The following is an 11,703-nucleotide window of genomic DNA, read 5'->3' as shown; positions in this document are numbered from 1 at the left end:
CGCCTGAGATCTTGCAAGTGGTGTGCCCACAAGATAAAATGGAAATAATTTAATGTTCCTTGGACGACCCGGTACCACTTGATCCACGGACCGGTGGTGGACCACTGTTTTAGATACTATAAGGTCACATAACTTGTTATCTTTACAGTAGCTTAGAATAATTGTCAGTGGGCATGGTCTGTTGTCTCAATCATATTATCAGATCAGATGACACTGTTGACAGGGACGTGGGCTGCTGTCCAGACGATCCAATGCCAATGGTGTTCTGCAGTCGTAGACTTCTGTCTAGATGATTCTGCATGTTGACCTCAAATGGTATTGTCATTGTAAATGATCATAACACTCAAGAGGTGTGGCCTGCTACATGGTTGATCCATTGGCAGTCACTGTGTATGAACTATATATTTGTCAAGGGGTGTGGCCTGCTGTCTAGATGACTCAATGGTATTATTGGCAGAGGGAATGACCTGCTGTCTGGATGATTCAATTATTATAGAGTGTGTCTATTAGTGGCAGCGCAGTGTTATTGGTGGTGTAACCTGGTGTATTGGTGATTTAATAAATGGGGTGTAGTCATTCTGTTTAGGTGTCTAATGACATTGTGTCGTTATCTCGAGGACGTATGGAATGGTTAATTGACTTATTGACATAGTCTGATAAATAAAATAAAATAGTTCATTGTAGTTTTTTATTGTCAGTTAAATCGGATCAAAGTTTAGAGAATATTCCATTTTTTTTTAAAACAACAATTAAGACACACGATGCCCCTCGTGGTCCAGTAAAATGATCACATGTTCTCACCACAACGGACCAGGCAGGAAACCAACCCAGCCACTCTCAGGGTTGGATCAGGAAGGGTATTTGGGGTAAATCCAGTGTGATATTAAAATATGGCAACCCAAAATGTGACGACCCTGAACAGGGAGCAGCTAAAAGAATAACAACTGCAAGAACTAAGACACACAAACTTCAGTATATAATAATTAAAGCTTCATCCTGAATCAGGGGAAATATACCGGGCTTCTCCTGGGAGAACGGAGATGCCTGAGAGTGAACGTGTCACTGCGACATCCTGCAGGTGAAATGAAGTATGAGCAGAACTTTATAACTGAACACATCCAGCAAATGTTATGAGATAATCGATAATTATGAGTGATAAAAACTGACACGTAAATTGAAAAGCCGATGAAAAGTTTATTCAAAAACAAAATACACGTCTATTGTGAAACATTGCATCTGGGAATCCACTTTTCTTCCAATCAGAAAACAACACACCTAGCGCATGTTAATGGCATAAAAATCATATGGAAAAACATATTAATTATGGTAACAGCTTCATTAATAACATCATTAATAACAGTTTTTTTCCTCTATTTTTTTAATTGTGTGCTTGTTTTGCAAGTTTATCAAAAAATCAAACTCAAATCCCAACATCTGCCTGCTGAATTTCTTTCAATCTAAATGCAATGAGTATAAAACAAAGAACGAGCTCCATGTCCGTTATTTTGATGCATGCTTGTGTGTTGTCGCAAATTATTTTCCAGCCTCCGGAATGAATCATCGTTCTTTCTTCCCGAACGAATGCGTGTCAATACCTCCGACATCAAAAGAATCAATTTTCAGCTTTCAAAGAACTTTGCTGCCTATACGCAGTTCTCTATACTGCAGGTGTCAGGTATTGTGGTCGGAAAGTTTTCTTCTGGAGTAAAATAATGTCATATCCTACAATCTCATCAAATTCTATTCCTGTACTGCCTGAATATTTTAAGGTTTTAATAATTCTTCTCCAGGATTGTATTGGATTCTGGAAAATGAAGACAACATTGTTATATCATGTGAGCAGATGGGTCAGGGCAGCTGCCCTTGTCAAAGGAGACCTGATCAATACGTTGTGTGATTATACACACGAAAAAAAATCTATTACACAAATACACAAAGTGGCGTATACAGCATGAGAGCACAAAAAAAAAGCATTTTCATTAGGCATCAAATGGGGTTGTTCTACATGAGTTATATTTCACTAAACAGGTGATGCTTAAATGGCTTAAATATTAATAATACATAGATTAGTGAAGGTGTATTTTATTGATTGAGCCACAACAATGTAATGTCTTTCCTGTTGCACAGAGCACACAAACCCTTTGCGGTATTTATTTGATTATTTTCTATATGTTGAGGAGCTCATGTGGTGAAACTGCTTCTTCTCCAAGGAACTATTTAATCGCTGCTAACTCAGACATGACTGATAAGATGTAGGTTAAGTGGAAGATCTTACATATCATATAATAATAAACCGAGTCTAATTTCAGCTATCGTTTACATTAACAAAAGCCTTTACCAAAAGCCCTTTGATACACATTTCTCTTCACTCGCTGTCCTCATGCTCACGTTTTGGAAGAGCTGTTTAGAAGCAAATGTTATGCTACGATATTTGCTACTTAAATAGTAGGAATCTGTGGGAATCAACAAAAATACCACCAGAAAATTGGAAAACCTTCATTTAGGCTTCTTTTCCAATCTTCGGCTTTCCAATTTTAGTGATTCAGGTCCCAGTGTTTTTTGTTCTTAGCTCACAGGACTGGAACCTGAGTTCGGATTTACAGTAGGACTTCAGTTGAGGTGCTTTTCTGCTCACTACAACTAACAAGTTACAAAATATTATTACAAAACAACAAGTATTTATTTGAGATTCTGGTCATTTTCCTTCCAATAACATGTTTCTGCCTTCAACGGTTTTTGTTTCTCGCACATTGTAACTCTGTATAAACTCTAGAGACTGTTGTGGGTGAAAATCACCAACTTCTGAAAAAGCAACAGCTTCTGAAATACACACACCAGCCCATCTGGTATCGACAATCACGCCACAGTCGAACTCAGTGAGATTAACTGAAGCTCTTGACCTGTATCTTCATGATTTTATGCACTGCACTTCTGCCACATGATTGTCTGATTATATAACTGCATGAACAAGCAAGTGTGCAGATGTTCCTGAAAATGTAGACGGTAAGCATGTTTAAAAAGCCGTGCCTAGCATACCAATACCTAATGGCAGCTGAGGTCAATGCATCGACTGATGAATTGCTCCCAGCAGGTCCTGAGCTTCCCACGGGTACATTTTTGGGCCATTTTAAGCTCATCCTGATTGATCCGTCTGCTCAGTTAGCTGTTTGTCTTCTCTTTTTCTGTCTGAAGGAGGAAAGTAAAGTGAGCATGAATGAGTTTTGTGGTGTAGGTGAGAGTTCCACTTTTCAGTTTTTTTTTCACTGTCTTTGTTGCTCGGGAAGGTTACAAATAACTCCCTGAAAAAACAATATACGCCAACCGTTTATGAATTTTCTGTAGGCGAGTTTGGAAGTAGTTAATAGTGATGATCTTGGCTCCAGGTTTTGTGAGTTAGAAGGTTGGATGTTCGTTTGCCAGAAGCTGACACCACCAATGAATTAGGTTTTACCGGCGGCGATAAAAACGACAGGAGTTTTCATAGTGAAAAAGCACCGCCATTCTGTCTGCCTCAAAGCGTGCCGTCGACGACGATGATTATTTGAACCGTAAAGCCATCTGTTTTCATTTTGTCTGTTCTTGTGTGTGTGTTTTTTTTTTGTCTGTGTGTTTTCAAAATCAGCTTGAATCCAGGCGGATCAATCATCTCCTTTTGGGGAAGTTTCTATACTGATAATTCACCTGCTTTGCAAAGTCATTTGATATTTTGAGCTTGATCGCTAATCCCTAACAGCTTTTGTGTATCCTTAAGCTAGTGTTTCTCTTTCACCCCACTTTCTCTCACTACTTCCCACTTTAAATAACTCGTACAATCCATCAGAGTTTCTTTCTGTTTAGAGGAGGTCCAATGGTTATCGGCGGTCTGAGCCCGGGAATATTTCCTATTTTATTCCTGTGAATTGGCTAGCCATTGGAGATCATTTTCTAGCTAATGTTGTGTTTCTTGCAGCTGATAGCTGCAAATTGCTCTGAGTCAGGGGTTGTTATCGCCTTCTCTATTCTCTTGCGGGACAAAAAGCGGATGTGTTTAGACCACCAGGGAGAAGACAACTAACTTCAGGGAGGTTGGAATTGAGTTGTGGCCATTTTCGCTGTGTCTGCTATTTATTGGTTTATCTGTTTCTGTCCTGTTGAGACACTCTCTTTAGGGACAACCGTAAAGAGAAAAGCATTGAAATTGAGATTTTTGGAAAACAGGAACTCTTTTCTTGTGCACACATTTTTTAGTTCATATTTTATTGAGTAAAAATATAAAATCTGTATTTTTAATTACAGCAAATGAAATTCATGTATACAAAGTACTCATTATACAGAGTAGTTGTAATTATAATCAATGGACTGTAGGTGCCTTCAATTTTTCACAGTTGAAATACATTTTGCGATGTCAAACTCTATAGAAGGACAAAATGAGAAAAAAAGGTAACTAAATATTGAGGACACGTCACCTCATCGAGGCATGCCCCAAATCTTCACACCGTCTTATAGAATGCCATTACTTTTATCCTAATTAAATGGCTACTCTAATGCAATTTATGCATTTTAAATATTTCACAACATCTTATTTTGTTCATATATGATTAAAATAACACGTAATACGAACTTGTCGCTAATTATGCGAAATTAAGCTGATAATCATACAAGTGAGTATCCTACATATACACAAGTAAATCGTCGCTGTCGGGGGAATCCTCGTCTCTCCAAAACCGTTATTTTTCAGGAAATTTAAAAAACGCCGTACCTTATCTGCAGTGCACAGGGTTTAGTCCGCGTTGCAGTGGATTGTCTTGCGCTAAATTCCTGTCCTCAGACGAGCACCAGAACTAGTGGGGGTCAAGATTTTTCTTTCTTTGAGCCCAGTGTTTTGAAGACATTTACCTCAGAAGACGTGTTGAGTCGTTGCGACTCTTATTAAGGAGAAATATGCCACGAAGCTCTCCCACAGAGTGAGGAAGAGGTGGACAGTTGAAGTGTCCAATGGAGTTATGAGATTTGCGCTCAAGCTATTTTCAAGACTTTAGATTGGTTAATAACTTGTAAAAATAACAGACCCACGTGGGGACTGACCAATAGCATCGATATGTGAAAAAATATGAAATTGACCAAATTTGGACATACGAGGTTTCCGCCCAACAGCGACGAAATAACCTATCCCCCTATTTTATTACCTCCACTTTCAGTGTTCATTTTCTGTATTTACTGGAAATGACCCCAAGATCCCTAGATTCCAGTAAAAATACTAATCAAACAAAACCTGCTATCTGTCTTTTACCTTCCTGCTGTCATGGGAGGTCTTTGGCACAAGCTGCTTTCTTGTGTGTTTTATTTAACTACAACTTCCTGCTTCCCTCTCTGCCTTACCGATGGACTTGGTTTGATTGACAGGTGATGGCAGTAAAGGGTCGACACGCTCGGGCAGGACACACACTAAGGAACAGAGAGAGGGGAAGCTTCAAACGGCATCACAGTCCTGTGACAGGCCTTCTGTTTAATGTAGGAGTTAATGTATGCTAGACATGGTCTAAATACTGTACGTGACCTGCATGCTACTTGTAAGTCTGTCAGAGAGAGAGAGAGAGAGCGAGAGAAAGAGAAAGAAAGATAGAGAGCGATACAGTGTGTGAGAGACACCCACCCACACACAGCAAGTCGCAGTAGAGCGAGGGCAAAGACTAAGTGCTGCTTCAGGCAGAAGACTATTAAGATGATTTGGGAATGAATTACTATATTACCACGGTTTGTTTGTTTACTTCCAGGATCAGATTGTTGTGGTGTCTAATGAAGATTAAAATCAAAAAACAATAAACCTGTGATTTGCAGCTGGAGCTACTGTCAGAACCGCTGTTCTAGAAAATTAATCAACACCTTCTGACCAATTAGATTTGAGAATTGGCACAACTATTATATAATACGCCATTCAGCCTGTTTTGAACATTAAAGGAATTTAAAACCCAAATGACTTTCATTACTCAGGTATCATTACATCATGTGCAAGGATAAAGAAAAACCTAAAAGCAAAAATAAATGGAAGCAGCTGGAGTTATGGCCCTCATCAGCACTTGAAATGGATTGTCATGAAGTGTGTGTGTGTGTGTGTGTATGGAAAAAACATAAACACTTCAACACTAAAAGCATCTGGGAATTTAAGATGGTCACGTTTAATTCACAGCAGGAGTCTGATCCTAATTGCTTGTCACTTTGAAGATGGGGTGGTGTAATTGTTTGGTTTGTAGCGTGAGGGTAAGCCAGAACAGCAAAAGCTACAAGAGTCGACATAAGGACACTGAGGTCATGCTGGATAATGTAATTTCATGGACGATTGCTATTCCAAGCAGCTTTATTTATTCTTAGTGGTGTGCCATGCTTCCCAGGAGGCCAAACTCATCCCTCTGTCCATTCAACCAATTCATTTGAAAGAGTGATTTGTTATACTTTATTCTCAGGTCCAAGAATACGGATTCTGTGCGCGCTGGTACTTTCCCCTCTGGTAATTTAATTTCACTTAGCTGAGTTAACATTTGACACAAAAGAAAGGACAGAAGAACTTTCTTTTATGTTATTGTAATTTGGCTCACCTGATTATAACTCAGCCAGATTTCTGTAAGGCTGGTTTTCGAAAAATTCTATTTCCAAGGTGCAAGACTAGCATTGTACCTGACCTCTACCCTTGATCTTGCAAGTGGTGTGCCCACAAGATAGCTCCAGATCACTATTTCAAGGACAGCCCTGTCGATTTGCACAAGTAACCTGGTCAAACTTAGGGGTTTGGCTGAAGTCACTCTGCCCAGGTTCCCAATCTACATCCCTATCCTCACCTTTGGTCACAAGGTTTGAATAGTGATTTAAAGACTAAGGTCTTAGGTACGGATAATGGAAATAATGTTACTCTGCATCACTGCTGGGCTGATTCTTACCATCAAACAAGAAAGATCCTGTATTACAGCTACTGTAACTTTCAATTGAGAGAAGTCAGTTGAGGTGTTTTGGGCAACTTATAGAGATCCCCCTGGTCAGGTCCTGAAAGAGCTCTATCACATACAAGCTATTGGAAACCCCGAGGCAGATCCAGGGCCTGCTACAGAGATTAATTTGCACCTGGCTTTTGAAATTAACTAACACAACTCACCAGTGCTGGGGGCACGGTGGCTTAGTGGTTAGCATGTTCAACTCACACCTCCAGGGTTGGGGGTTCGATTCCCACCTCCACCTTGTGTGTGTGGAGTTTGCTTGTTCTCCCTGTGCCTCGGGGGTTTCCTCCGGGTACTCCGGTTTCCTCCCCCGGTCCAAAGACATGCATGGTAGGTTGATTGGCATCTCTGGAAAATTGTCCGTAGTGTGTGATTGCGTGAGTGAATGAGAGTGTGTGTGTGCCCTGTGATGGGTTGGCACTCCGTCCAGGGTGTATCCTGCCTTGATGCCCGATGACGCCTGAGATAGGCACAGGCTCCCCGTGACCCGAGGTAGTTCGGATAAGCGGTAGAAAATGAATGAGTGAGAACTCACCAGTGCTTTCCCTCAGATTACTGTACCTGATAGATACTGTCAACTTACCAGAATCACAACGAGAGTTCCTGCAGGATCTTGTATTTCTGTATTTTTCTCTCTAAAGGAACCTTTGAAGAAGTAGGAAGCTACTAACATAGAGTTTCACAAAAGCTTCCACATCAACCTCTTTTAAAAATTAAAAACATCTAATGAACCCTTGAATAACATCTTTTTTTTTTTAAAGATTTGCCTTGCAAAAGTTTGCCAATAGTAAAGCAACAGCCAAGGTCAAGGTTCTAAACTCATGACAGGAAATGTGTGAGTTCAAACCCCCATGAATGCTAAAAAGTCAGTAATGCAGGACCCAAACCTTGGCTTGGTTACATTCCCCTAGGAGGAGTACGAATATGTGGCAGGTGATAGCGAAAACCCTTGGCTGAACTTCACATCCTTCAGCCTTTGTGACCTCCACCATGAAAAGCATAAGGGAAAATGATAAATGAATGCTTTGTGAAGATGAACTTTTATTTAATCAAAACAAATCTTAATGAACCTTAATTTACGTAGCAGAATTTATTATTTAATATACTCAGTAACATTTCTTTTCAAATCCAGGTGGACTGTCGCATGCGTTATCACTGCTTATCACCAGGAAACGCAGTCAGACTTCTTGGTATGCTGATGTGAGATTTGGTCTGTGGTTTTACAAGAGCTGTGCTGAAGTGCTTGAGGTTAAGCCTTTCCATATTCCCTATTAGTTTTATATTAATAGTAAAGAGAAGCTTTCTGGGGTCTCAGCTTAATATGTGAAGATACAGTTGACATATTTAATCCTTCCTTTGTCTCCTAGTACTGTGGTGATCCTCAAGCATCCTCCACAAACGCTTGTCCCATCTGTATCTCTATAAAAGAGCTGAAAGATTCTGTGCTCCGGGCACCCCCATGGTGTAAGGCCTTAAGGAGGTGTTTGTTTAATCTCACTAAAACCTGGCAATTAAAAAGTGGTTAGTTGACTTTTTTGCCATTCTTTTTTGAGGCAAAACTAGGTGCCTGAGGTCAGATTCGTGTCATGAGCCTTGGAGGATTGTGGAAAGCTGACGGGGGTTAATCTCAATTGAATATTGTACACTTACTAGGCCACAACTGTCAGAACCACAGTCAAATTCTCATTGATATTTAGCTACATGTGCACATTTTGACAGAAGCAATTAATAGATGGGTTCTAGCATGTTCGGAGATGGCTATTCATAAAGGCTTGTATTTCAAGCTGAGCGAGCTCCCCATATTATTCTCATTTAGGAGAAACTCTTGTGGCTTTGCGACAAGAATATAATCAAGGATGGTGAGGGAAACTGAGCTAGTGTTACCACTCGAAGGTTTCATATTTTCTCTCAACAGTACTTCCCAAAGTGTATTCTTCAATAGCATATAAATCTGTCAATGATAACAATTCGTCGCTGTCGGGCGGAAACCTCGTATGTCCAAATTTGGTCAATTTCATATTTTTTCACATATCGATGCTATTGGTCAGTCCCCACGTGGGTCTGTTATTTTTACAAGTTATTAACCAATCTAAAGTCTTGAAAATAGCTTGAGCGCAAATCTCATAACTCCATTGGACACTTCAACTGTCCACCTCTTCCTCACTCTGTGGGAGAGCTTCGCGGCATATTTCTCCTCAAGAAGAGTCGCAACGAATCAACACGTCTTCTGAGGTAAATGTCTTCAAAACACTGGGCTCAAAGAAAAAAAATCTTGACCCCCGCTAGTTCTGGTACTCGTCTGAGGACAGGAATTTAGCGCAAGACAATCCACTGCAACGCGGACTAAACCCTGTGCACTGCAGATAAGGTACGGCGTTTTTTTCATTTCCTGAAAAATAACGGTTTTGGAGATATGAGGATTCCGCCCGACAGCGACGAATTGTATATTTAATGTTGTGTAACGTCCAGCAAGAGACTTCCTTTCTTTTATGTTATACTACAGTAGCTATCGTGAGTTTCCCCACCAGTCAAACTCAAAGCACAAACTCCTCTGTCCTGCAGACATGAAGATAAGTCTGTTATAGAGCACTTGCACACTGTCCAAAAAAAAGATGAGTAGTATGAATTTTTAAAATCTGAAACATTGAAGGGTTTTTTAGTTTGTACCTCTGGGGTAAAACCATAAACTGGAGTGTTTTTTTAACCGGAATCTCCTTAGTAAGCTATGAACTAATCTAAAAATAGAGCCCTTACAATTGTATGAATGTTATTGAATAATTTCCTTTTCCTAAGCCATCGTTTGTAATTAGTTCTCTGGAATGTCAGTCAATTGACTTCTTTATGGAAAAGGAGTTTTTGGCCACACAAAGTGATGAAATTAACCAGACTATAGAGGGGAAGGTTTCCTCGCCTGGAGGCTCTCCTGTCTTACAGATTTAAGTGTTTTTGTTGGCTTTAACACACCTGATTTAACTAATCAACCAAATAAAAGCCCTGAAATTGGTGTCTTAGGGCACTAAAAAACACACAAATATGCAGGATTGTGTTCTCCAGGACCAGGGTATGAAACCTCTGCTCTTTCCATGTGTAAGAAATGGACATGGGAAATCTACAGCTGAAGGTTGTGGTTTTACTCTCATTAATGGAGGGTTGCAAGTAAAGACCCTGTGACTGACAGAATCCACTGCCAGGCTTTTGATCAGGACACAAACCCTCAACTACACAGCTGTATTCTGAGCCCTATGTTTGAGCCAGTTTGGACAAAAATGCCTCCCAAATGAGTAAAATAAGGAAAAATCCTAATGATTCTAATGTATATAAATCTCTTCTAGTGAAATATAGATTTTAACCCCATTGGGGTAACAAGATTTCTTCAAATCCACTCATCAAAATACGGAAAATCTCACCATGTAACCAATTACACTTTAATTGGATTTCAAATCCCAGGTGACGGCTGGCAGCGTACGATTCGTCTAAATAGAATTTCTCAATCTATTCTTTGGGGACTGTGCACTGGTCCTGCCTTTTCTTCTACTCAATTTCCATACACAACTCTGCCAGATAATTAATTGCTTTAATGGCCAGTTGGCTCAGATGTGCCCAGTTTTGTGCAAAGTCCTCAGAGTCCCTAAGGACTAGCTTAGGAACCTGTGATTTCACTACTGCATGTCAACAAACTACAACTGCTGTGGCTCAGGAAATACTGACAATGTGTTACCAATGTGTGAACAATGTGTTTCATCATGAGCATATACTCCAGACTGTAGAACTGTAATGGTCCATAAAATGTGTGTAATTAGGCTTTGAGCATGTACAGTCCCAATTAATCCTGAAATCACAAAGACAATACTGCAGGGCACATTTGATTTGGCACAGTTATGAGCTTTATGTTATCCCAGCGTCCTGAATGGTGTAACCTAGGCACAGAAATAGACATGAGATAAAGGAGCAAAAGGAGGAAGCAGCTAAAAGCACTACATGATTAATTCTTGAGAGGGATGGGACAGAAGAAAGAAGGAAGATGAAGAAGGTGGGAGAGTCAAAATGAGAAAGGGAAGCTTGTACCACATAGTATAACTAATGTGACCCATAATTGTACGTTACTTACAAGACTATACAGTATATAATGATAGGCTCATTTATAAGAAGCAAACGCTGATAACTACCTCTGAAGTCAGTGGTAGATTAGCAGTTACTGTATGTCTGTCAGTGACCATCATCATTATGTAAGGCCCTTACCACTTTCTCCTAAAGAGAGATCACTGTGTAGCGACATTTAGTTAGCTGTTAGTGAACTGAAGATCATCACATTACAAGTTCCGGTGCTAGATGTTTATTCTATAACAAAATAGCAGGGGCACAATCAATACACCCCCGAACAGAGGTAGGCTCTCTCACAACCTCCTATAGCAACCAAACAATATGGCTAATGAGGCTAAATCTCTGTCAGAATAAATGTCGACAAAATTTACTTTTTCGTGACCAAAAACATTAACTACTCATGAACATATTAGGGGTAACACGGTGTTATAATTTAAGTTTAACTGTGTAAAAAAATATATGGCCCCTGACTTAACAGAAGAGTGAACATTAGAATGAGAGAACATTACTTACTATCATCAGTATCAACCAGTCTTTGTTAGTAGAATGGCGCTGCATTGCATGTGCTTAGGCTGTTTCGCACTCATTAAAAGTGTTTATTTATTACAAATAATAACCCAAAACTACAAAACATGAT

The sequence above is a fragment of the Tachysurus vachellii genome, chromosome 12 (assembly GCF_030014155.1).
Source record: "Tachysurus vachellii isolate PV-2020 chromosome 12, HZAU_Pvac_v1, whole genome shotgun sequence".
Taxonomy (NCBI): domain Eukaryota; kingdom Metazoa; phylum Chordata; class Actinopteri; order Siluriformes; family Bagridae; genus Tachysurus; species Tachysurus vachellii.
Note: the sequence above shows the minus strand (reverse complement) of the source record.